Source organism: Protopterus annectens, chromosome 5.part0 (assembly GCF_019279795.1).
Source record: "Protopterus annectens isolate FY-2018-M chromosome 5.part0, PAN1.0, whole genome shotgun sequence".
Lineage (NCBI taxonomy): Eukaryota > Metazoa > Chordata > Ceratodontiformes > Protopteridae > Protopterus > Protopterus annectens.
In genome coordinates, this window is record NC_056735.1 from 797,242,348 (window position 1) to 797,265,940 (window position 23,593).

A 23,593-nucleotide genomic window follows, 5' to 3' on the forward strand; every position below is an offset into this window, starting at 1 on the left:
AAATAATTTCTATTTGCTTGATTTCTAAATTATGTAAGGTAACCTGGAAGTTTTGATTTGTTTAAGTGACTTGTTTAGTCTCTTGGAATAATTCTGGAAAAAAAGAGAGTTGGACTATAACAAACATATAACTGCTATTACATGAAAAGGATGCCTAGGCATGAATTAACCATCTGAAAATAATGTTTCATCAACTAAAGCAGCATTTTAAGATGATAGTAAGGAGCTAGTTAACAAAGTTACAAGAAACAGAAGAGTGAACCACCTTGTGCTAAAAATATCAACAAACTAAGCTACACATCTGCGCTAAGGAGACACTATAAATGGTCTCAGAAAATGAGGACATGGTCTTAGATATCTGCTGGTTATCATTCTCATATATACTGGCATAGTTCAGTCAGATCTCATATTACTAAAGCATTTCTTACTTCTCTTCATTTTTTTGCTTTAAAAACAAGGTGCACATTTTGTATAAGTATGTTGTCCTGCTAGTCTAATATGCCAAAAACCATTACTTGGTTTTATAGTACAAGAGTTTCCAGCTTATATTACATTCAGATTTTCTATTGCTGACCAACTGTGCTTCTTCTACTTGTTATTTCTAATCACAGTCTTCTCATATAGTCATCATAAATGATTAAGTTAATGCATTGCTGTTTATTGCTTACAGATTAACAATTGCAACTGTACATCTTTTCTGCCATCTATACCCTTTTATGTGTTTTGTTACTGGCTTCATTTCTGAGGGTATGTATCATAGCTGTGATACTTTGCTCTCCATCTTGCCATTTCCTATATTTGATATAAAACCTCAGATCCTGTGTGACTTCTGGTTTTACTTACATGGGATTTTGATTTACCTTCACATACTAAATGGTGATGCTTTACAGTGCATGCTACCTGTATTGTTAAACATATCCCACTGGCTTTCTTTTCAGAGGTGCAAATGAGAAAAATATTATGACCATCTGTATCACAATCATGTCTTTGAGACATTGGAATGATCCTACAATTTGGTCAGTGTGTCTGATCTTATCCTTGCTACAAATATGACCATTTAGTCTGTCACTTTATCTGATATAAGCCTGAGGCTACACACAATACCTCCTTCCATTTAGCTAAACACCTCCACTCTGTTATATTTTAGGAATGACTGAGGTCATTCACATGATGTGACAACATTCTATGTTAGGAATCACTAGTGACATGTGTGGTAGTAATATTGCAAAGATAGTCTCACCTGTACATCTCAGCAAACATACCTCCTCTTTCCGTAGTTTTGACATATGATTTTTAGCTACTCAACAAATCCATCTCTATACAGAAATTAACTCCATGGCATTCCAGTTACTGATCATGCAATTTATATTTTTTCTTATCCACACTTTATGTTCTATTTCACACTGGCTGCTGCCCATTAATTGTAGCTAAATTCTGTATCACCACTCATTGGTACTCTTGAGATCTAGTTCTCTGACACTTAATGAGCTTTCTCTAAGCTTTTGCCTGCAGTCTGTAACTCTCTTTCAAACTACAATAAAAATCAATCCTCACCCTCGCTCATTAGAAACTTTCTGAGGGATCACCTTAGTAAATGTATTTAAAGCAAACGCTACAAGTATACATAATCCTGCTATTCATTCTTTCATACAATCCTGGTACTCATACCTCTCAACTGTATAGATTTTTGCCTCATATTGTTAGTCCATTTTTCATAAATTTATGATTTTTCTAGGAAATTAGTGGCATACCATTAAAGACTGAAGTTAAAAAATAATGATAGACATTTGAATTTCAGAACTCATACACTTCAAAAAATTCATGCTAAGACAAAACATGTTGTTCTATTAACATTCTAAGTTTGTAAGAGCAATATTTAAAAACTGTCCCTATTTTTGAGCCTTTGACCCACTTTTATTTATTCATAGCTTTGTCCAGATTTCTTGCTCTAAGAGGTTGAGAGGCATGCTAGTGGCACAGTAGGGTAATTGAAATAAATTGTTAGGAGTAGATGCAACAGGATGAAATTGCTATTAAAAGTCACAGTGTTGTGTGTCATCTCCATTACAGGTATTGAGTAATCTGATCATGCTTAACTTTTCATGGCATTTATGTCACGGGGAAGATAAACGATATAGGAACTGGTTAATATCTATCACCCTCATATGGTGACACATGGTAGGTGTAGACTACCTATTTCAGTAGATACAAAATTATGTGTGGCTTTGAAATTGCTAGCTGTATTGAATTTCAGAAACCAACATGGACACATTTGGGTGGAGAGATACCCCAGTTATCTGCCTTAAGGATACTACATTGTTTCATCAAAACCATGCTGCTGAAAGTGATGGAATATATGTGGTTCTTTCGTACCACAGGGGAAAGAGCCAACATCATGTGAAACTTTCATAATATAACTTATTTCCATGATGTACTAGAAATATATACTGCACCTCCACTGAAATAAAAGCCCAACCTGGTAAGCCAGGAAGAAGGTCTGTGAACTGCAAAGACTACTTACTCCTCCATCATCTGTCAGGTGAGCTGTAATGCAGGGTGTAATCTACAATGTAAAACAATACAGCAAGAAAGTCCCAAAAGTATAGAAATACAACAAAAAGGCAAGTAAAAAAATATAAAAATCACCAGCTTTGCACTTTATTAACAAGAATATCTCAAGTCTCTAGTGCTTCAGCAAGAAATGCTTTCTCGGAGCACAAGAGTAAGGAAAAAAACAGTTCCATTTTATACAAACATTAACTATCAAATATAAAACACTTAACTAATTAACCAATTTCTGAAACATTAAATACTATATTTCTTTTATACTTAGAAAACAATTATATCAAAAGTTTCCATGAACATTCAGTATTAAGTCCACAAGGAATTAAGATATTGTATTAAATATAAATACTTTATATAATAAATTATGTCTATTCTTAAACTCAGAGTTACCAACACCCCAATTAACTTGTTCTAGGATGCTGGCTTGCCGAGAGTCTGAACTGCTGTTATGAAACCACATAAAATGCATGGCAACAGGACTAGCAACTTTTTTTCCATTTTTATGTCTTTAATATGCTCCTGCAGTCTCAAGTTAAAACTTCTCTTAGTTTCACGTATATAAAAGAGACTGCAGGAGCATCTGAACATAAATAACATTAGATGTTACATAAGTAAAATGTCTTTTAGGACTAAAGGGAACACCATAGATATAACTAAAAAAATAAAAACATATTTGTATGCTGAGCATCTGGTACAACCACTAGTGCCCAGTATACCTAAAGTCATACCTCTCAAGTGTACCTCATTACGGGGAACATACCTCATTTGAGGTCTTAAAAAGTTCATGTTCCTCGAAGTTCCTAAAAGTTCCACACTGAAACAGTCTGTCACACATTCAGTGTTAGGAATTTTTTTTAATGAAATCCATGGTAAATAGAAAGTAATCATATTAATTCATTAAAGGATCTTCTTTATAAGTAAAACCAACATATTTTAACCATCCTATGAACTTCCTAGTTGAAGTTGTTAGTAAGCCATTTGTATGCATTCCACATTTTGCCCATGTGTTCCACATTATGAAGGCGAGTGTTCCTCATTTTGGAGATGGAAGATTGACAGCTATGCCTAAAGTGTTGCATAATTTATCCACTGGCTTAACAAATTTACTGTGCACAATAATGTCCTGTATGTTCATACCTCTTATGTACGAAAATATAGGAAATCTGCATAATGTATCACAAATTACTTTAAATTTAAATAAAAATTACCAAAAGTGCTTGATTATCTAAACTTTAAAACATTTTTTTTTAGTTATATCAATGGTGTTCCTTTTAGTCATAAAGGATATTTTACTTATGTAATATCTAATGTTATGTTCACAGATACTCCTGCAGTCTCTTTTATATAGGTGAAACTAACAAGTTTTAACTTGACACTGCAGGAGCACATTATACATAAAAATGGAAAAAGTTGCTAGTCCTGTTGCCATGCATTTTAAGTGGTTTCATAACAACAATCCAGACACTTTGCATGCCAGCATAGGTTCATAGGTTCATAGGTAGGTACTATGCTATTGGCCCTAGGGCCTATACAAGCCTAGCCAAAAAGATACCCTGGCTTTCACCACCTAAGAAAATTATTTCTGTGCCCCTGTCAAGCAGAACCACAGAAGTGATCCCCGGGGTGAATTTCCTATTACCCATCCAATCAAGACTTTTCTTGAATGGTGTTAGAGGAGCTCTGTTTGACAAAGATGGGTAGCCTGTTCTAGAGTATGGGAAGTCTCTGGGACAGGAATCTATCCCTCTAGCATGTTCTTTTTATTGTGGTTACAAGGTTTAAGTCCCTAAAGCATGTATCTCAGAGGGATTTGGATTTCTTTAAGTGGAGCATGTCCAACAGCTCTGGGTTTGACATAACTTTGTATGTTAGGCAGAGATCGCCTCTGAGTAGGCGATATGCGATGGAGTAAAGCTGGAGTTTTTTGAGGCGGTCTGCGTAAGGCATCTGTTTGAGGCCAGTAATCCTCTTTGTGTGGTATTTTTGCGGCCTTTCCAGTTGTTGTAGATGTCTTGTGAGGTACATACCAAAAAGGGTGTTGTACTTTATAATGGGTCTAATGAGTGATGAGTAGAGGGGAACAATGACCTCTTTTTTTCTGGATGAGAAACCTTTTGTGATGAGGTGTCACGTAGAAGGATTTCCTGACCACTGTGGCGATGTGATTATCAAAGGAGAGACTACTGTCCACAGGTGTCCCAAGGTCTCTTATCACACTTTTGGTGTTAAGTAGACTATCGCCCATGTGGTAGTTCATGGGTACAGAGTTTTTACCAAAGGAGATGACAATGGAATTTTTGGCATTGAGATTGAGACCATGTCTTTGTCACCAGGCATCTGTCTCAGTGAGGCCCTTTTGTAGGATGTCCACATCATTAGGAGTTTTAGTTATGGCTCCTAGTTTGCAGTCATCTGCGAATTTAGTTAGCCAAAGACCTTCTGTGTTAGCCTGTACTTCAGAGAAGTAGATACCAAACAGGAGAGGACCCAGGACTGAACCCTGTGGTACTCCACTTGTCACTGGTCTGAAGTCTGATTTGGAGTCTGCTACTTTAATGGTGTGGGTTCTGTCAGTAAGCCAGTTGGCAATCCATCTTGTGACATAGGGATTTATACCTAGTTTAGTGAGTTTATAATTCCAGAGTGGGGGATGGTGTTGAATGTCTTGGCAAGATCTAGATAGGCTGTGTGAACCACCTTACCCTCATCTATGGCTTTGGTGACTACTTCAAAGAAGTTTATCAGGTTTAGGAGACATGATCTGCCTTTTACAAACCCAAACTGTGTGGGGTCCAGAGTTTGGATATCTCCAATGTCTTTGAGTTTCATGATGATACGTTCCATAGCCCTGCAGACGAGGCTTGTCAGGCTAATGGGGCGGTAGTTCCTGGGGTCTGTTGTGGCCCTCTCTTTGTGGAGTGGGATAACTGTCATGGTGCACCATTCAATGGGCACAAAGCCTGAGGTGCGGCTATGACTGAACATGGTACTTAGATGGGGTGCCAGTTCATTCTGTAGTTCATGTAGAAGGCAGCCTGGGATGTTGTCAGGTCCCATGGATGCTGTGTTCTTGGCTTTGGAGAGTGAAGTTTTTACCTGTGCAGCCGTGATTACAGGAACTTTGCATTCTTCCAGTATAAAGATGGGCCTTTTGGGGGGTGAGAGGGGGGTAAAGTTAGCACTGAACCTGTCTGCCAGGATGTTGGCAATATCAGTTGGGTCCGTATATTTAGGGTCATTGTGCTGTAACTCAGAGCAGATCTGAGTGTTGCCATTGAGATTTTTGACATAGCTATAGAATGCTTTGTGGTTGTCTTTAGAATCGGTGGCAATTTTGTTTTCATAACTAGCTTTGGATGATTTTATGAGGGATCTCAGCTTCTTACTGAGGCTGACCATGAAGTTCCTCCAATCGTGGGATTTTACTCTTTTTTTGCAACAGTTTCTTTCGTCTGTTGTAGAGTTTGTTTATGGCAGAAGGCCACCAGATTGGCTTCCTTTTTTCGGAGGATAGCATTTTGGTTCTGTTAGGGATAGTACGATCCATGCACTCGTGTAAGTGCTTATAAAGTGCATTTGTGTAGGATTCAGCAGTCGTACTTCTATTGGCCATCTGCATGGGTGTTGTGAAGTTTGCCACTTCTGTCTTAAGAAGCGTGAAGTTGGCTTTGGAGAAATTTTTTACGGTTGTTTTCCTAATGGGGGTGGGAGCGGGATGTGGATATCTAGGGTGATTAGCTTGTGGTCGGATCTGACCAATGAGGAGCTGACTTCTGGTGTGGAACACCGGTCACCCATGTTGGTGATGACCAGGTCTAGGATATTGCTGCCCCTGGTGGGGGTGTGGATAAGTTGATCCAAAGCATTGGAATTGATGATTTCCAGAAAACGTTGAGCAAAAGAGTTGGTACATGAATAGTTTTCCCAGTTAATGGTAGGGTAGTTGAAATCACCCATTATTAGAGTGTTGGCTTGCACCTTAATATTTTCCAATGTATCAAGAAAAGAGGAGTGGGAATCCTGGGGCATGGTGGGGGGTCTGTAGCACTCTACAATCTGGATTGCGGTTTTGCCCAGAGTTAGTTGAACTTGGATAATCTCGGATGCATTATGCTGAGCAACTAGCTTGGAGGTGTGGATATCCTTAATGAATATGGACACGCCTACACCTTTAGTGTTTCGGCTTGGTTTGGTGGCCGAAAGGTGTGGTATGAATTATAGCCTGGTAATGCAGGGGTGCTCTCTGGAGCTTTGAACCACGTCTCTGTCACTGCACAGATGTCAATGTTCTCCATTTTAAGGAGTGCCTCGTGTGAGTGCATTTTGAGGTTTAGACTTCTAGCATTGAGTAGCATTACCCTCAGATTTTGCTTGCTTGTACTTGTTACGGTGGTGAATTTCTAGAACAAGTTAATTGGGGTGTTGGCAACTCTGAGTTTAAGAATTAACATTTGCTATATAAAGAAATAATTTATATTTTAAAATACAAAACTTTAAGTCCTTGTGGACTTAATACTGAATGTTCATGGAAGCTTTGATGTAATTGTTTTCTAAGTATAATAGAAATACAGTATTTAATGTTTTATATATTAATTAATTAGTTAAGTGCTTTATAACTGATAATGTTTGCATAAAATGGCACTGTTTTTTCCTTACTCTTGTATTCCTAGAAGGCATTTCTTGCTGAAGCGCTAGAGACTTGAGATGTTCCAGTTAATAAAGTGCAAGCTGGTGATTTTTATATTTTTTACTGGCCTTTTTGTCGTATTTCTGTAATTTACAATGTGTCTGCAGGCCACTCCTCCCAATCAGCTTCTTTCTTTACCTTTTTCTCTTGTGTTCTTCATTCTCATCATTCTTTTACCTACTGTTCTGTCCTCAACTTTCAATCCCTTATTCTTGTCAAAAACAGATTTAAACAGTGTCATGGTCCATTTGAAGTGAATTGCTACTTTTTTCATCTTATATCTTTTTAGTTCATGTGCATGATTATATATATATATATATATATATATATATATATATATATATGTGTATGTATGTGTGTATCTCTCTTTCTCTCTATCTACGCACACACACATATTATATATATATATATATATATATATATATATATATATATATATGTATGTGTGTATATATATATATATATATATATATATATATATATATATATATATATATATATATATATATATATATATATATATATATATATATATATATATATATATATATATATATATATATATATATATATATATATATATATATATATATATATATATATATATACACACACACTCTGACTCAATATTAAAGACTATCATTGAAGTTCCAATAACTTTCATACGTGCTAAAAAGTTTTAGCTTGGAACTCTACTTAGTACATTAAAATGAATATATTAGTAGCCCTGACATTAAAATAAATGTAATATTCACACTGTCATTCAGACCTAGAAATGTATTAGCCTGAAATTTTCAAAATGTCAGTAATTGATAAAAACTATTTTATGACAATATAATGTTTTCCTGCTATTTGACCTGACAACTGCCTTCAGAGAGATCTTATTTTTCCTATGTATAGGCAGACCTGACACCAAAGTAAGTGACTTACACTGTGATCAGGACTTTTGGAGTCAGGGCAGATTTTCACTAAGAGCAACTCTGCAAGTTGTTGTGAGCAATGCAGCATCTATTGAAATGTTATCAAGATTAAGATAATTAGTAAACATTTTGACTGAATACATTTTTGATGAGATTTTATTGATAATATGAATAAGATGACTCTAAAGCAAATGATCACAAACCCCATATTCCAATTTAGTGCAAAATGATTAATCCAGAGAGTTACCTTTATAACAATACACATCCTTAGTCAGATCTTTAAAACAGCACATCAAGGACATCTACACTTCAGAAATCTCATGTATCCTCGAGTTGGTGTATTCTGAAAATGTATTATATAACTTAAGTTGCTTGCAATATCGTACAGTCACTTTATGGGAGGTTTAACATCTCTGCCTCTGAAAGTATTTTTTTTTTTACTAATTTCATTAAAATAAACCACAGGTGAATTATCTTCAATGGATATGTATTAATGGCTGATGTTTTTATCCATTTATCAAGAATGCAGTTTTATTAAGGTAAATCAAATGAGCAAAAAATGACCTTGCTACAGAAAATAATTAGCTGAAATAATCATCATGCATTCTTTATGCTTATAGCATGTCAAAGACTGTCTGTCTTGTTCTGATGTTACTAAGGATGTCAGTTAAGTGTTAGTAACAGGTAATATGGAGTTCCTGTTTCATCACTCCAGCTTCTTTCCTATGCATGTCAGTGTGCTCCTTGCCTTGTTTTCCTTTTTTTATGTTATTTTTCCTCCTTCTGTCTCCCCACCTCTTTTTATGTGATGCACTTATATAGTAATTAAATCCAGGATTCTCTCTTTCATCATACTAAACCTCTGGCCCTTTCCTTTCCTCACAGTTCTACAACTGAGAATCCCTCTTTAAAGATCACTTACCTAAATCTCTACCAGTCCTGATATGAAATTATTTAACTCATCCTTTTCTGTTTTCATTTTTATCTGTCTTGTTTTCTCAGATTTTGAGTCATTTTTTTTTGTTTTTTTGTTTTTTCTTTAACTGGTGGATATCATTACTTTTTGCTTATCTCAACAACACTTTTAGATTTATTACTTATTGTCACCACATATTTTGCTGTTTCCTCTTAGTGTTTTAAATTCTGCACATATTAGAACTGATTGTGATCATATTTGGGTTTATAAACAGATGCTGTTATATCAGTCTGACTCAGTCTTGTGATTGGTTTAATGTTTGAACTTAATAAAGGAAACTAGGTCATTGCTGTATAACTTGATTTCAATAATACTTCTAGTACTTTCTGTCACAGTAGACTGCTCCTCTAGATGATAGGTGTAGTAGTATAGACATTGACAATGGGGGAGGGATTGGGTTAGTTAGTGGAACCTGTAAAAAGAAAGATAACTGGTTACTGGGGTTACTCAGGAGCTGGTCTTGTGACAAGCATTCTTTGACATTATTGACTGAGAAGTTATGTGGGACGTTAGGAAAAAGGATCATCTGATTTAGAGGTAATATTAGTAATAGAAATAAGACAAGTAGAGGAATTCCTTTAATGAAAGCAGGAGGTACTGGTGGAAGAGAGTGAGAAGTGTACTCTAAGTTTTAAGGCCTGGAAGTGCAAACTATTTTTTTTAAATAATCCCATGGAGGAATACCAGTTGGGATCAGTGATCCTAAAAGTTTAGATCAGGAAATGCACCTTCACATGGTCATAACAACAGAAATGTGCCATTATGAAACTGTATTCCTGCCTATTAAGATGGTAAGTTGCATCCTTATGAGATAAGAATTCAGCAATGCTGAATAACAATATATTCTATATAACAATATATAAGTATGTATATATATATATATATATATATATATATATATATATATATATATATATATATATTTATAGTTTCACTTCATAATCTTGAAATGCTGAAATCTCGAATTTCAGCATTATGAGACCACGAAGCTGAAAATGGAGAATGCTGAAAGTGCATAAGAGTGAATTTGAATATCTCAAATCCGCGCTTATGCATTTCTGGTACATTACATGAACTGTTTGGCTGGCATGCTGTCTGGAATTGAAGGTGAGTGCATGTGTTTGTTTTTGTATGTTGTATGTGTGGGTAAGGGTAGGGAAGTGTAAGTATTAGTGTGAGTATTGGATTTGTGTATGTGTGATGTGTATTTGTGTGCGAGCTAGTGTAGAATGTCATGGTGGGATTTTTTTTTTCTTTATGTGCAATCTCAGAGTTTGTATATATAAGTAGGGGGTGTCGGGGGCGCAATCCCCCACATGTGGTTTCAGGATGGCTTGCCCCCTGCTTACATGTAGTGTAGGGTTGTGCGGTTTGTGTGATGTGGGTAGAATGGTGTGTGTGTTACGAGGTGTATGGTGTGTATATATATATATATATATATATATATATATATATATATATATATATATGTTTGTGAATGTGTGACTCGTGATTGTGGGTTTCAAGATTGTGAATGTTTCATAGTTTCAAAATGCTGAAATTCGAGATTTCAGCAATTCAAGATTGTGAAGTGAAATCATGTATATGTGTATATGTATGTATATATATATATATATATATATATATATATATATATATATATATAGATAGATATACACACACACGCGCGCGCGCACACACACACACACACACACACACACATATATATATATATATATAAACACACATTATATAACAATACTGTCACATTATGCAGAGGGTGTTGATGTAGTCCTACTGAGAGATATAAAGGTGACCTGGATAATTCAGCAAAATGATGACAAGTGATACAAGGAGAAGTTACAGGAGTAAATTCAGTTCTCTAAGGATAAATCAGGAAGGGAAAGTGCGATAAGAGTGCATATGATAGTTAATGGGCATTGTGACAGTACACACTTCCAGATGAAAGTCAGACATTGTAGGAGTGACCATGGTAACTAAATTAAGAGTACAAACTTCAGCCTCAACATCAGGATGTATTTCTATGCAGAAGAGTAGGACATAAATGGAACAGTGGCTAAATGTTCAAAAGACAACAAAACTACAGTGACAGTTCAGTTTTTTCCCATTATCATTGGACAGTCAAGTGACTCCTGGTACAATAAAAAGGAGACACACATAATGTGCATTTATGCATGATTAGAACAGAGTGTGAGTGTGAGTGTGAGTGTCATTTCTTTTTGCAGCATTTAATGGTTTACTAGATCATTTTGTGACATATCATTGCAGGGTTGCACCTTAAAAGCGTTGTCTTATTACAAAGCCACTTCTGTCTTCTAACAGAGTGCTCTGCTATAATGATATAAGAATTGTTATGCATGTGTAACTGCAAAATGTATGTCTGAAAGACTAAGCAAATGGTGATATTGTAAAATATCTTTTACCTAAAGCGACGACGGCATCGAGCCCATCCAAACTCATTGTTTCGGCAGACTCTTCGACAAACACCTAATCTTTGAATACCTTTTACTCTGCATTGTACCAAACGGTCTTCAATTCCTTCAACTCCATCATTTTCACCTTGAGGGAAGCAAATAACATTCTATTGTTACTTCTGAGACATAATAAATGAATTCACTGTAAACTACAAGAATAGTTCTGTGTTGTAACACATTACTCATAATAAACTAAAACATTAGGGAAATACTTCTGAAACCAAATATGGTCAGAGTACCTAAAATGTGAATTCAGTAATACGTTACACTGTCTGCACTTATTCACCATAACAAGCCTTGTACATGCTTCACTCCATCATTACCATTCACTTTCCAGTCCTTTGTGATCATGACATTTTAGCACATATTGAACTCATTAAACTGCACAACTTATTCAGAGAAGCAAAGATCACCTTCAGGGGTGGGAAAACCAAACAGGAGATAGTTCACATATTTAAATCTCAGTAATTAATAAGTATTTATTTTATAGAGATTTAAAGTATATAGCAACCATTTAAGGAAAATCCACTGTCACAGGGGACGAGTTATGTTAGTGGTTGTAATCTTGCTGGATTAAGATAGAATAAAAAAATCCAAAATGAACATAACAGTATATCATTTATGAAACAGAGGAAAGTTAAATTCCATTACAATGCTCTTTTATTTTTTCAGTTATGTGGTCTGGCTGTCTGAATTAGGTCTGAAAACCATGCCATGATTTATAATAAAAATGGAAGGAATGCAAATTAAACCTTATTCTATTCCCTTTTTTTTTCCAGCCTTATTGCACACTGTGTTCCCAGCTAGTGTAGGAACTGCTGCATGCTCACGCACAATAAACTTCTACTTGACATAAATAATTCAGTTTGTGACAGCTGTTCCACTTTTCCCTGCTGTCTATTGTTCATCAGCACTTTCCCGAATAATTGTCCCATTCATTTCCAAACCACTGAGATTGGTCAGTCAGTAGGGATCATCATTTAGGCACCCATCAAATGTGGTCCTGGATGTTTTTATGCCCTCCTCCAGTTCATTCACTCAGTAATACTTTGTTAGCTGAATATGAAATAAGCATCGGCTCTGAGATGCCATTTACTTCCACAAGAGGCTAACAGCAGCAGGACTGCCCCACCATACCTCTCAACTTCTTTGCTCACAAATTCCAGACAAAGTCCAAAAGAATGGGGGCACATAAGTCTAAAGTAAGGGGTAATTTATTTATTACACTAATTCAGTTAAAAAGTTAAAAATGACTTTACATCCATGTGCATTTCATAACAACAGGAAGTGTGAAATTCTAAAGTGTGGCACTATTGTCTGACTGTAATCCACAGTGATTTACTTGGAAAATCAAACACTGAGGGACAGGTCAAAAATATGAAGCAAAATCTTAGACATTTTGCAAAACCAATTAAGAGGTATGTTTCATTTACAAGAGGCAGTACATGGTTTATTCTCCTGTCTCCACAGAAAATTGATTCAAATATATGTGCCCTGAGTGCACAGCCCCGTCCCCTAGGATACACACTCAAAACAGTTTGTAGGAGAGACTACTAAGTCATCATCAATGGCAGAACCATTTTTTTTTGCAGTCCAAGGATATGTAGCCAGTGTATGGTGGGTCTATATTATAACATCGATGTTCTTAAACATCAAATGTTTTAATATCAAACCCCAAACACTGAAATCTGAAAATATCGAACAGTCAGAATCGCGAATTTTTTGCTAGGGAAAAAAATCGCTATTCTAAGAAACATACACACAACACAAACACACACAAAAAACAGCAATCCACACACATGCACTTAAAATCCTACACCTAAACCTAAACTAAACTTTACATACACTACTAGCTATCCACTTACCTTAACCCAACCCTAACCCTAAGGTCCGTCACTATTGCACACTCACCTCACCGGCGCCCTAACCCTAACTTACCTAACCCGCCCCCTAATCCTAACCTACACACAACCACATACTTACCTGACCTGCGCCCTAACCCTAGCTCACCTAACCCACCCCTAACCCTAATCTATACACAATTGCACACTTACCTGACCCGCGCCCTAACCCTAATGTCCACACAACCGCACACTTACCTGACCCGCTCCCTAACCCTAACTCACCTAACCCGCCCCCTAACCCTAACCTACACACACAATCGCACACTTACCTGAACCTGACCCATAACGTTCCAACATATCGAATGCTGAAAACAGCGAAGCCACAACAATGGCCCACCGAATTCTTTCCCTGGGAAAGAATTTGGTGTCCTGCACCTTCGCTGTTTTCAGCGTTCGACATTACGGGTTCGATATTATAACATTCAATGTTTATAAAATTCAATTTTATAATATAGACCCATGTATGGTCACCTATGTAAACTAATAAACAAAACCACTGCCACAAAATTCAGCAACAAAACATTTAAAAACTTCTTACATATTAGTCAAAGGAAGAGAAGAATTAAACTAGAGAAACTAATTGTAGATGTGAGGATAGAATAAGAGCTGTTGAAGATATAAAAGGAAAATAATTACTCAAATTGCACCTAAATAACCTTTTTCTACCCCTTCTTGGAGACTTCTGTAGGCTAACACCAATTCAGTCACATAAAACTTTAAGTGGCTTCAGCAGACACACAGGGATATTATTAAAGTTTGAGGTACCTTACTACTGTGACAGAAGGCTGCATTTGTTCTAACTTAGCTCTAGTAAAACTGCTTCACTGCTTACATGTTTAATTAATCCACTATCATAATGAAGTACAGAAGTCCTGATTTAGCTTTCTCTGAAATGTATTGGTTTCCCAAATACTAAACAGCAGTCTAAAGAAAGAGGAGGAAAAGAGGTTCAGTATCCCTTGCAGGTTAGTATTTCCAGTCAAAGCACAGTCATTTTTTTCAGTTTTAATCTAAGCAGCTCTACTCTAAAATGCAGAAATACAGCTTCTCAGAGAAAGTGTGGAAATATTTTCATTCTATAGTACATATTAGTCAGTTTTAAAAAATGCAGTTTTAAAGTTCAAAATCTAATAAATATGCAAAGGCTTAGGTATGGCTATAATTTGAATATTAAATTTTGCTGTGTCTGTCATCATAATATGTTGTATCGTGAGATCCACATAAACACTTCAGGGCACAGAATGGGTGTGGGAGTGGGGAGGTCCTTTCTTTCACTGTGGCATGACGATTGAATTGATATTTATCACATAGAGGAAGAAAGAGCAAGAAAGAAAGGAAGAAAGAAAAGTACTTCCATTTTGCTCTTTAGGTGGTCTAACTGTTGGTACTAAACCCTAGTTACATTTTTATGTACTGAATGTATGCCAGGCATGTTCATAAAGTACAGCTGTGCAACCTAAACCTTCCATAACAGCAGTTGTTAGAATGATTGCTGCTGCATATTTTCCTAAGGACATATCAACTGGCCAACTTAGAAAGCTTTAGTGGATGTTCCACGTGCCCATATTATCAGGCAGCTCAGATTGAGCTGACAAAAAGAAAAGTTTGGCATGAAGACCTTCATAGTTATCCTGTCTATAAACATAAGGATGGAGGTAGAGCCCAGAAAGCACAATGCTAGCGAAAACAAAAAAAAAAATGCATATAACCTGCCACAAAAATAAATAAATAAATAAATCACCAAAAAAAAAAAAAAAAGGGATGGAGGGAGTGAGCGACTACTGCAGCAGTGATCATTTTAACATTTGCAGTTACAGTAAGTTTAACTTGTAGAACTATACTATATTCAACATATTGATCACTGTTGCAGCAGCCTTAGCTATAGGGTCGATTAGCTTAGCTAACTACATTTGGGAGGTGGAAGGTGAACAGTCCAGGAGCCCATAGAAAATGGTCCTAGAAAAGCTTGACCTGGACCTACAGAAGGAATCAAGTTTATAGTTCTTTGTAAACGTATGTACACAGGACCAATCAGCAGCTTCTAGAATACTTCTAGAATCAAATCATTTCCAAAAATCATAGATGAAGCCAAAACCATAGTACAGAAGGTCTTGACCCTTCCTGGAGTAGTTTTACTATGGTGAGTAAAATAAAAGTTAATAGACTTAGATAATCATTTGGAAATAGTCTGTTTAGACACTAGTTGACTTTTCTTCTTATCTTCTCAAGAAATGAACAGTTGATCTGAAGATCTAAAAGATCTAAAAGATAAAGTTCTGTCACAATAGCAACTGAGTTGTCTGTGGACATCCAAGATATGGAGTATCCTTTCTCCCTCTTTTTTAGTTTCTAAAAGGAAAATGGGGGAGACGTAGTTTGGCCTGAAGTAAACTGGATACCACCTTAGGTGTAAAAGAAGGATTACTTTTCAAAGAAACCCTCTCTGTGTGAAAAATGAAATAGGTTGAATCAGCATGAGTTTGTATATCAAATACCCTTCCTGTACAGAGCAATGAGTAAAACCATTTTCCATGTTAACAGCCTCAAGTCAACCAGATTAGCTGATTCAAATGGAGCAACTCTTAGCTTTTCTAACACAAAATTAAGATCCCGGTGAGGCACCACCAGTTTTCTTTGAGGCATCTTATACAAAACCCCTTTCAAAATCAGTTTGACATGAGACTGCTCTGAAAGAGGAAAGCCAATGCACAGACATTCTGAAATCATGCTTTTTGATCTTCTCTGCAGCAGATGGGCAAAACAGCAAATCTCCATTCAAGGGCGAATTTAAAAGCTCATTTTGAATATCATCTGAGAGGTTTTGAGTAAGGAAGTACCAGTAGCCATAACCCTGGGAGAAGTATCAAGAGTCATCCACACATTGTAAAGAATAAATAGTAATTTGGGTAATAGAAGAAATTATATTATTTAAAGCCGATATTTTTTCATACAATGAAACTACGTATACAGCGATGTTCATAATTTCAGTTTGTTAGAACAAACTTTAACGTATGAGCCTGAGAATTCAAAATTCAGAAAATCAAAGTTTCAGAAGTACACATTTTTCCCATACCTATCAATAATTTTCCCATCCTTATCAGGAAGAGTAGAAATGGAATTCACTAACTGTTTAGTTGCAGTGGGATCAATGAAACCTACAGCTGCTGGGTCAGGTTTGGGAATAGTGTATACAAATTTAAAAGACTGAGGAGTGAGGAACTTTATACATTCCATTTGCCTGTTTAGTGGCAGCTGGCTGACTATCAGGGAAAACTGCAGGCTCGTATATCTTTTAAGGCAGGCAAAACAGGAGGAGTGGGTGTAGGTTTTTTTAAATCCTTCTGAAACAACTCATAGTATTGTCTGAGACTGAGAAATGTCAATGTTTTCCCACTAAAACACTGGGACATTCTAGCAATAGTCTCAGAGAAAGACATCCCCACAGGAAGAATAAGAAGCTGAGCTCTCCTTTGAGTCTAAATCAGAAATATGAGGGATAAGGAAAAAATGCATTTACCCCTGGATCTGTTCAGATTCCGAATATCAACTCTCTTCAGGAAAAGGGAATCCCTGTTTCTTTTACTAGAAACTACTTTACAAGAAGTATCAATAGCCTGAATTAAACTTTGAGTCAGGCCCAGTAAACTACTGAGGAGGAGTAAATACAAGCTTGTTTTTCTGTTTTTTTTTGGCAGAAAACATGGCACCAACCATGTTACTAATGGCAGCGGCTGCTTCCCCAGGGATGGGCACAGCATTCTTAAACAACTGGGAAACCTTTTCTGGTCTCTCTTCTAGGACCAATGAGTCCAAAGTGGACCCAAACAGCTGCAGAGTACATGGCTAACCCCTGGTCCATAGTGGTCTTAGGTGCTACACCAGAGGGATCCAGGGTAAAATATGTGTAGTCTAAGGTACAACAAATGGACAAAGCAGAGTCACCCACCTGCAGCTGAGGCAAATTGCTAACCTGCCATGGTGGCAAAGGTCGTTTGCTTATTTCTTTTTCTTTTTGTGGCTGGAAGAACAAACTGCGGGTCCAGTAATCTACTCCATGGTTAAGCTGAAAATTGTGCCTCTTTCCTGGGCAGGGATGCAGCAATTACCAATAAACACTACCATCCACAAAAGTTTCTTTTTGACAGAGAAAAATATAAATAACACTTTGAAAAGCTATGTCATCCCCACAAAAGAAAAATAAACATTTTCTCCACAGGAAAAAAAAATGATTTCAGTTACTTTACTCTACTTTTAAACTGACAGAAAATGAGTGCTCTGTTTAAATGTACATTACAGTTTCAAGACAACCCATTAAAACACAATACTCTTGAGGTTAAAATAACTTTCCTGAAGAGGAAAATCATAAAACATCAATAAAACTAAGAAAAGTTTTTCCTCCTAAAGGAAACTGATCTTCCCAGGAAAGGAAAGCACAAACCAACTGTCAATCATCAAAAGCCTCAGAGGAGTGTAAACTTCATCATCAGTAAAGCTCTGAAAGGCTTCACATCCAAACGTGACATTTAGTCAGCTCACCTTCAGCTGCCTGACAGTTTGGGTATGTGGAAGGTTATCTAAAGCTTTGGAAGCTGGCTGGCTGTTATATCTATTGCAGGATATAACTCATATAGCTAAGGCTACTGCAGCAGTGATCAATACGATGAACAGCTCTTTGAATTAAGGCAGTTACACGCCAGTCAGCTGAGAGCTAAGGGTCCAGTTGGTTTTCCCTCCCACCCACACTGTTCTAGTTGTGTTCTTAACCTAAACTATCTGTTGTTGTCTACCCCTACTTGTAAAGATAACATAATTCCCTCACACTTACATTTATTGGCTATTACAAGAAGCACATTAGTATCATCAAAGTCCCTCTCAAACTATTCAAGGTCTAAAAGATATTTGATAAAATTGTTTAATATTGAGTGCACAGAAACTGCTTACACCAATTTTAGCATTAAATTAGTGATTTTTTATTTTTGCTATAGTTACTTAACTGGTTCTTGCTAATGGCAAAAGGTTTCCAGCTAGTTATGTATTGAACTTTAAATAAAATACTCCCACAGTAAGTCCAGCCAAACATTATTCTAAAATTGAAGTCTACACAGTTATAGTTACCACTGCCCCCAGAGTCATTTCTGTCTGTATCATGGACCGGTACTTCATCACAACCTCTTTTTTTTTGTATTGACATAATTTTTTATTGAAATTATTTAACCACAACTTTGTTAATACAACTTACCAAGCAATCCTCATGCATTGTGCACTTTCATTGATCTCCAGTAGCTGGCTTTAACCTCTCTTGGCTCCATAATTTATCCTGAAAATAGGCTCAGCCTAATACTGGAGTTGACATCTTAAGATATTGTTATACTTATTAAACAATCTCTGCTAAGCACCATTAATATCATACTGCCACTGACATCTCATTAAGTCATTCATGTCTCATGTTGTAAAGACCATTGCAATCAATAAAAACAATACAATAAAAAAAATAACATACAAAAGGGAAATATATACAGTATATGCACCTCTGCTGCATCCTATTTCCTGTGCCAATGTATTCATTTTTTCTCCTCCAATCTTGTATACTACAGTACTTCTGAGATTATTTCTCTCCATCTTCATTTCCTCAAACTTCTTATGTCCATTTACTCCTGTTTCTTTTTCTTCTTGTTCCTATATTATCCCGTCATTCTGTATGCGCAGCAACACCTGACTGTTCCACTTTCTAGTTATAACCTTCTTCCTATACTCATCAATATCCCCACCAGCTTGTTGTTTTGTGTTGGTATTTCCTCTTGAAACTCAAGTAAAAACAATTTTGATGACATCCCACAGTCAATTCTCAGTGCCTCTCAAATTAAACAGTTACACTTTCAAAATATATGATTCCATGATCCCCTTTGACTTTTACATTTCCAGCCGACCCCTTCTATCTCCAGGAGTATCATAGCCAGCCTTCTGAAGTATAAAAACACTAATGTAAGCATTTCCATGCAAGAAATCTCAATGTTCTTGCTTTGATGCTATATCTAGGGAGGTTGAGTATTTCTTTCCATTAAGTTTCTATCTCTTAGCTCAGTTCCTTTTCCTAGTTTTTCCTGGGCTTATGATTCACTTGCCCTTTAGACCCATTCCATTTTTTACATCTCCTTAATAGCCTTCTTATTTCCTTCCCATCCTTTCTATTCATCTTCAAGTCAAGTATCATTTACTCCTCTAGTGCTCACTGCAGTGTTCAGGATAAACCATTTTTTTTCATCTTACCTTTAAGCATCGCTGTGACTAGCACTTGCTATAAAACCTGCTGGAAAACACTAGGAAGCCTTAATCTGATACAAGCACTCAACTCTCCTTGTTAATAAGGAGAAATTAATTGTAGGCACTAAATAGCCTATAATTGCAAAGTACCTTGCTAAGGTATAAGGGAAAACAACTCTTGTACTTACAAAAAAAGCACCAAACCAGGCATGTCCAAGGGTCAGCTTATGATGATTTCTCATGTCCAACTGGTGAATCTAGGCATACTGGGGCAATGCAACAATTGTCTCATGAACACAGACAGCCCTCTCCTCCTACCACCCAACACTACAACCTGCGAGAGATGCACTTACATAGACAAACTGGAAGCAAAACTCTCTCCACCAAAGATTGTGCTAGACAGTCAAGAGGAGATGGTTAACACCCGCACTACAACTCAAGCAATACATATCCCTTTTAAACCCACACCACCAACAACCTCACATAGCAACACTAAACCTTCATATGTGGCGGCCCTTAACAGTAATCTTCCCATACAACAAGGACCTCTGAAGCTGAAATGCAAACACCAGTCACAACCAAAGTGTCACATAGCTCACAACACCAGTGTGCCACCCAACAACAGCCCCTAAGGCAAGACAACGTACCCATCACTTTAGTCATCGGTGACTCTATAGTCAAGCACACTGATGTCCCACTCACCAGGCTTAACAAGGAGTAAATTAGTCAGCTGCCTGTCGGGTGTCAGGATCCGCCACATAATGCATGCACTCAAGTCACTTCCCAATAAGTACAAATATGACTCTGTCATTGTCCATGTTGGAGTAAATGATTTGAGATGTACCTCCCTGGACTACATGAAAAGAGAGATGGAAGAGCTCTTGGATCATGTGGCCCAGGCGGGTATGACCCTAGCCCAGAGTAGCATCCTACCTTCACACAGAATTATATCACAGTATAAGGACAAAATGGTTGACTTCAACAATTTGCTTGGCTTCTGGTGTCATTCAAAGGGGATCCACTGTCAGCCTGGGACAACATGATCGATAGACGACGATGCATTGTCAGAGATGGTCTGCACCTGTCACCTCTGGGATTCAGATTACTGGCTAAGGCTTTGCCACCCCTATAGTGCCTTTTTTATGCAAAGTTCAAAGGACAAAACCACCACCATAACAGGTGCAAGCATGTAAAATCTGAAGGTAATGCTATGAGACAAGTCAATGCTATTGTCAATGCTAGCTGTCTAAACCTTAAAATGCACTCCCTCAAGGCACTCCTAAAAATGGAGAATATCGACATCTGTGGAGTAACTGAGACCTGGTTCAAGGCTCCAGAAAGCACCCCTGCAATACCAGGCTACAACTCTTACCACACTTTTCGGCCAACTAACCAGGACCGAAACACTAAAGGAGGATTGTCCATATTCACCAAGGATATTCACACCACCAGGCTAGTTGCCCAACACAATGCATCTGAAATTCTCCAGGTGCAACTAATACTAGGTAGACTGCAATCCAAATTGTAGCTTGCTACAGATCCCTCACCATGTCCCAAGATTCTCACAACACCTTTCTAAACATACTGGAAAATATTAAGATACAACCAAACACTCTAATACTGGGTGATTTCAACTACCTGCCATTAACTGGGAAAACTACTCGTGTACCAACACCTTTGCCCAACGGTTCTTGGAATTCATAAATTCCAATGCCCTGGATCATCTAATCCACAGTCTCACCAGGGGTTCCAATATCCTAGACCTGGTCATTACCAACATGGGAAATCGATGCTCTACACCTATGGTCACCACCTCGTTGGCCAGGTCTGACCATAAGCTAATCACCCTTGACATCCACACCCCCCCCCCCCCAATAAGGAAACCTCCATAAAAAACTTCTCTAAAACCAACTTCATGCTACTCAAGTCAGAAGTGGCAAATGTCATGACACTCATGCAGACAGGAACTGAAAGTTCGACTGCTGAATCCTATAGTAAGGCACTGTACGAGCACATCTACTCATGCATGAATCGTGCCATCCCAAACAGAACCAAGACGCTCTCCTCCAAAAACCGAAGCCAATCTGGTGGTCCCCTGCCATAAACAAACTTTACAACAAAAGGAAGAAACTGTTGCAGAAAAGAATAAAATCCCAGGATGCAAAAAACTCCCTTGCCAGCCTTGGTAAGAAGCTGATATCTCTCATAAAATAAAATTGCCAAAGATTCCAAAGACAACCACAAGGCATTATAGAGCTATGTCAAAAAATCTAAATGGCAATGCTCAGATCTGCTCTAAGCTACAACAGAATGGCATTAAATATACTGATCTCAAGGATATTGCCAATATCCTGGCAGATTGAATCAGTGCCAACCCCCCCCCCCCTCACCCCCTAAAGGGCCCATATCAATATTGAAAAATGCCAAATTCCAGTAATAATAGCCACACAGGTAAAAACCACACTTTCCAAAGATAAGAATACAGCATCCATGGGACCAGATGACATCCTGGACTGTGTGCTACATGAACTACAAAATGAAATGGCACCTCACCTAAGTGTCATGTTTAATAATAGCCTCACCTCAGGATTCTTACCCACTGAGTGGTGCACAGCTACAGTTATCCTACTCCACAAGGGGGGATCCACCTTGGATCCTGGGAACTACTGCCCCATCAGTCTGACGAGCCTGATCTGCAAGGCCATGGAAAGTATTATCATGGAACTTATAAAGACATTTTCAACCTTCAAACAACATTGGACCCCACACAGTTTGGGTTCATGAAGGGCTGATCTTGTCTCCTGAACCTGACTGACTTCTTCAAATCAGTCCCTAGAGCTGTGGATGAGGGTAAGGCAGTCCACACAGCCTATCTGGACCTCAACAAGGCCTTCGACACCATACCCCACTCTGGAATCATAGATAAATGTACTAAGCTGGGCATTAATCCCTACGTCACTCGATGGGTTGCCAACTGGCTTACTGACAGAACCAACACTGTAAAAGTAGCTGACTCAAAATCCAGCTCCAGACAAGTAACAAGTGGAGTACCTCAGGGTTCAGTCTTGGGGCTGCTCTTGTTTGGCATCTACTTCTCTGAAGTGCAGGCCAACACTAAGGGACTCTGGCTAACAAAGTTCACAGATGACTGCAAACTGGGAACCATTATTGAATCCCCAAATGATGTGGATATTCTACAAAAGGGCCTTACAGAAACAGATGATTAGTTCCAGAGCCATGGGCTCAAGCTCAATGCCAAGAAATGTGTAGTTATCCCCTTTGGGAAAAACATGTACCCGTGAATTACCACATAAATGGCAGTACACTAAATACCGAAAGTGTGATGAGAGACTTAGGGACGCAGGTAGACAGTGGTCTCACCTTCGATAACCACATCACCACAACAGTCAGGAAATCTTTCTATGTGGCACACCTCATCACTAAGGGCTTTTCATCCAGAAAAAAAAGGTCATTGTCCCACTGTACTCATTCCTCATTAGACCCATTATAGAATACAACGCTCTGTTTGGTATGTACCTCTCAAGACATGTGCAACAACTGGAAATACCTCACTAAAAGAATCATTGGCTTAAAGCAGATACCCTATGCTGACCATCTAAAAAATCTCCATCTATACTCTGTCGCATATTGTCTACTCAGAGGCAATCTCTGCTTAACATACAAGGCCATGTCAAACCCAGAACTGTTGGACATGCTACACTTAAAGAAAACCTATTATCTCAGAGCCACATGTTCCAGGGCTCTAAACCTTGTCATCACAATGAACAAATCATGCTGGAGGGATA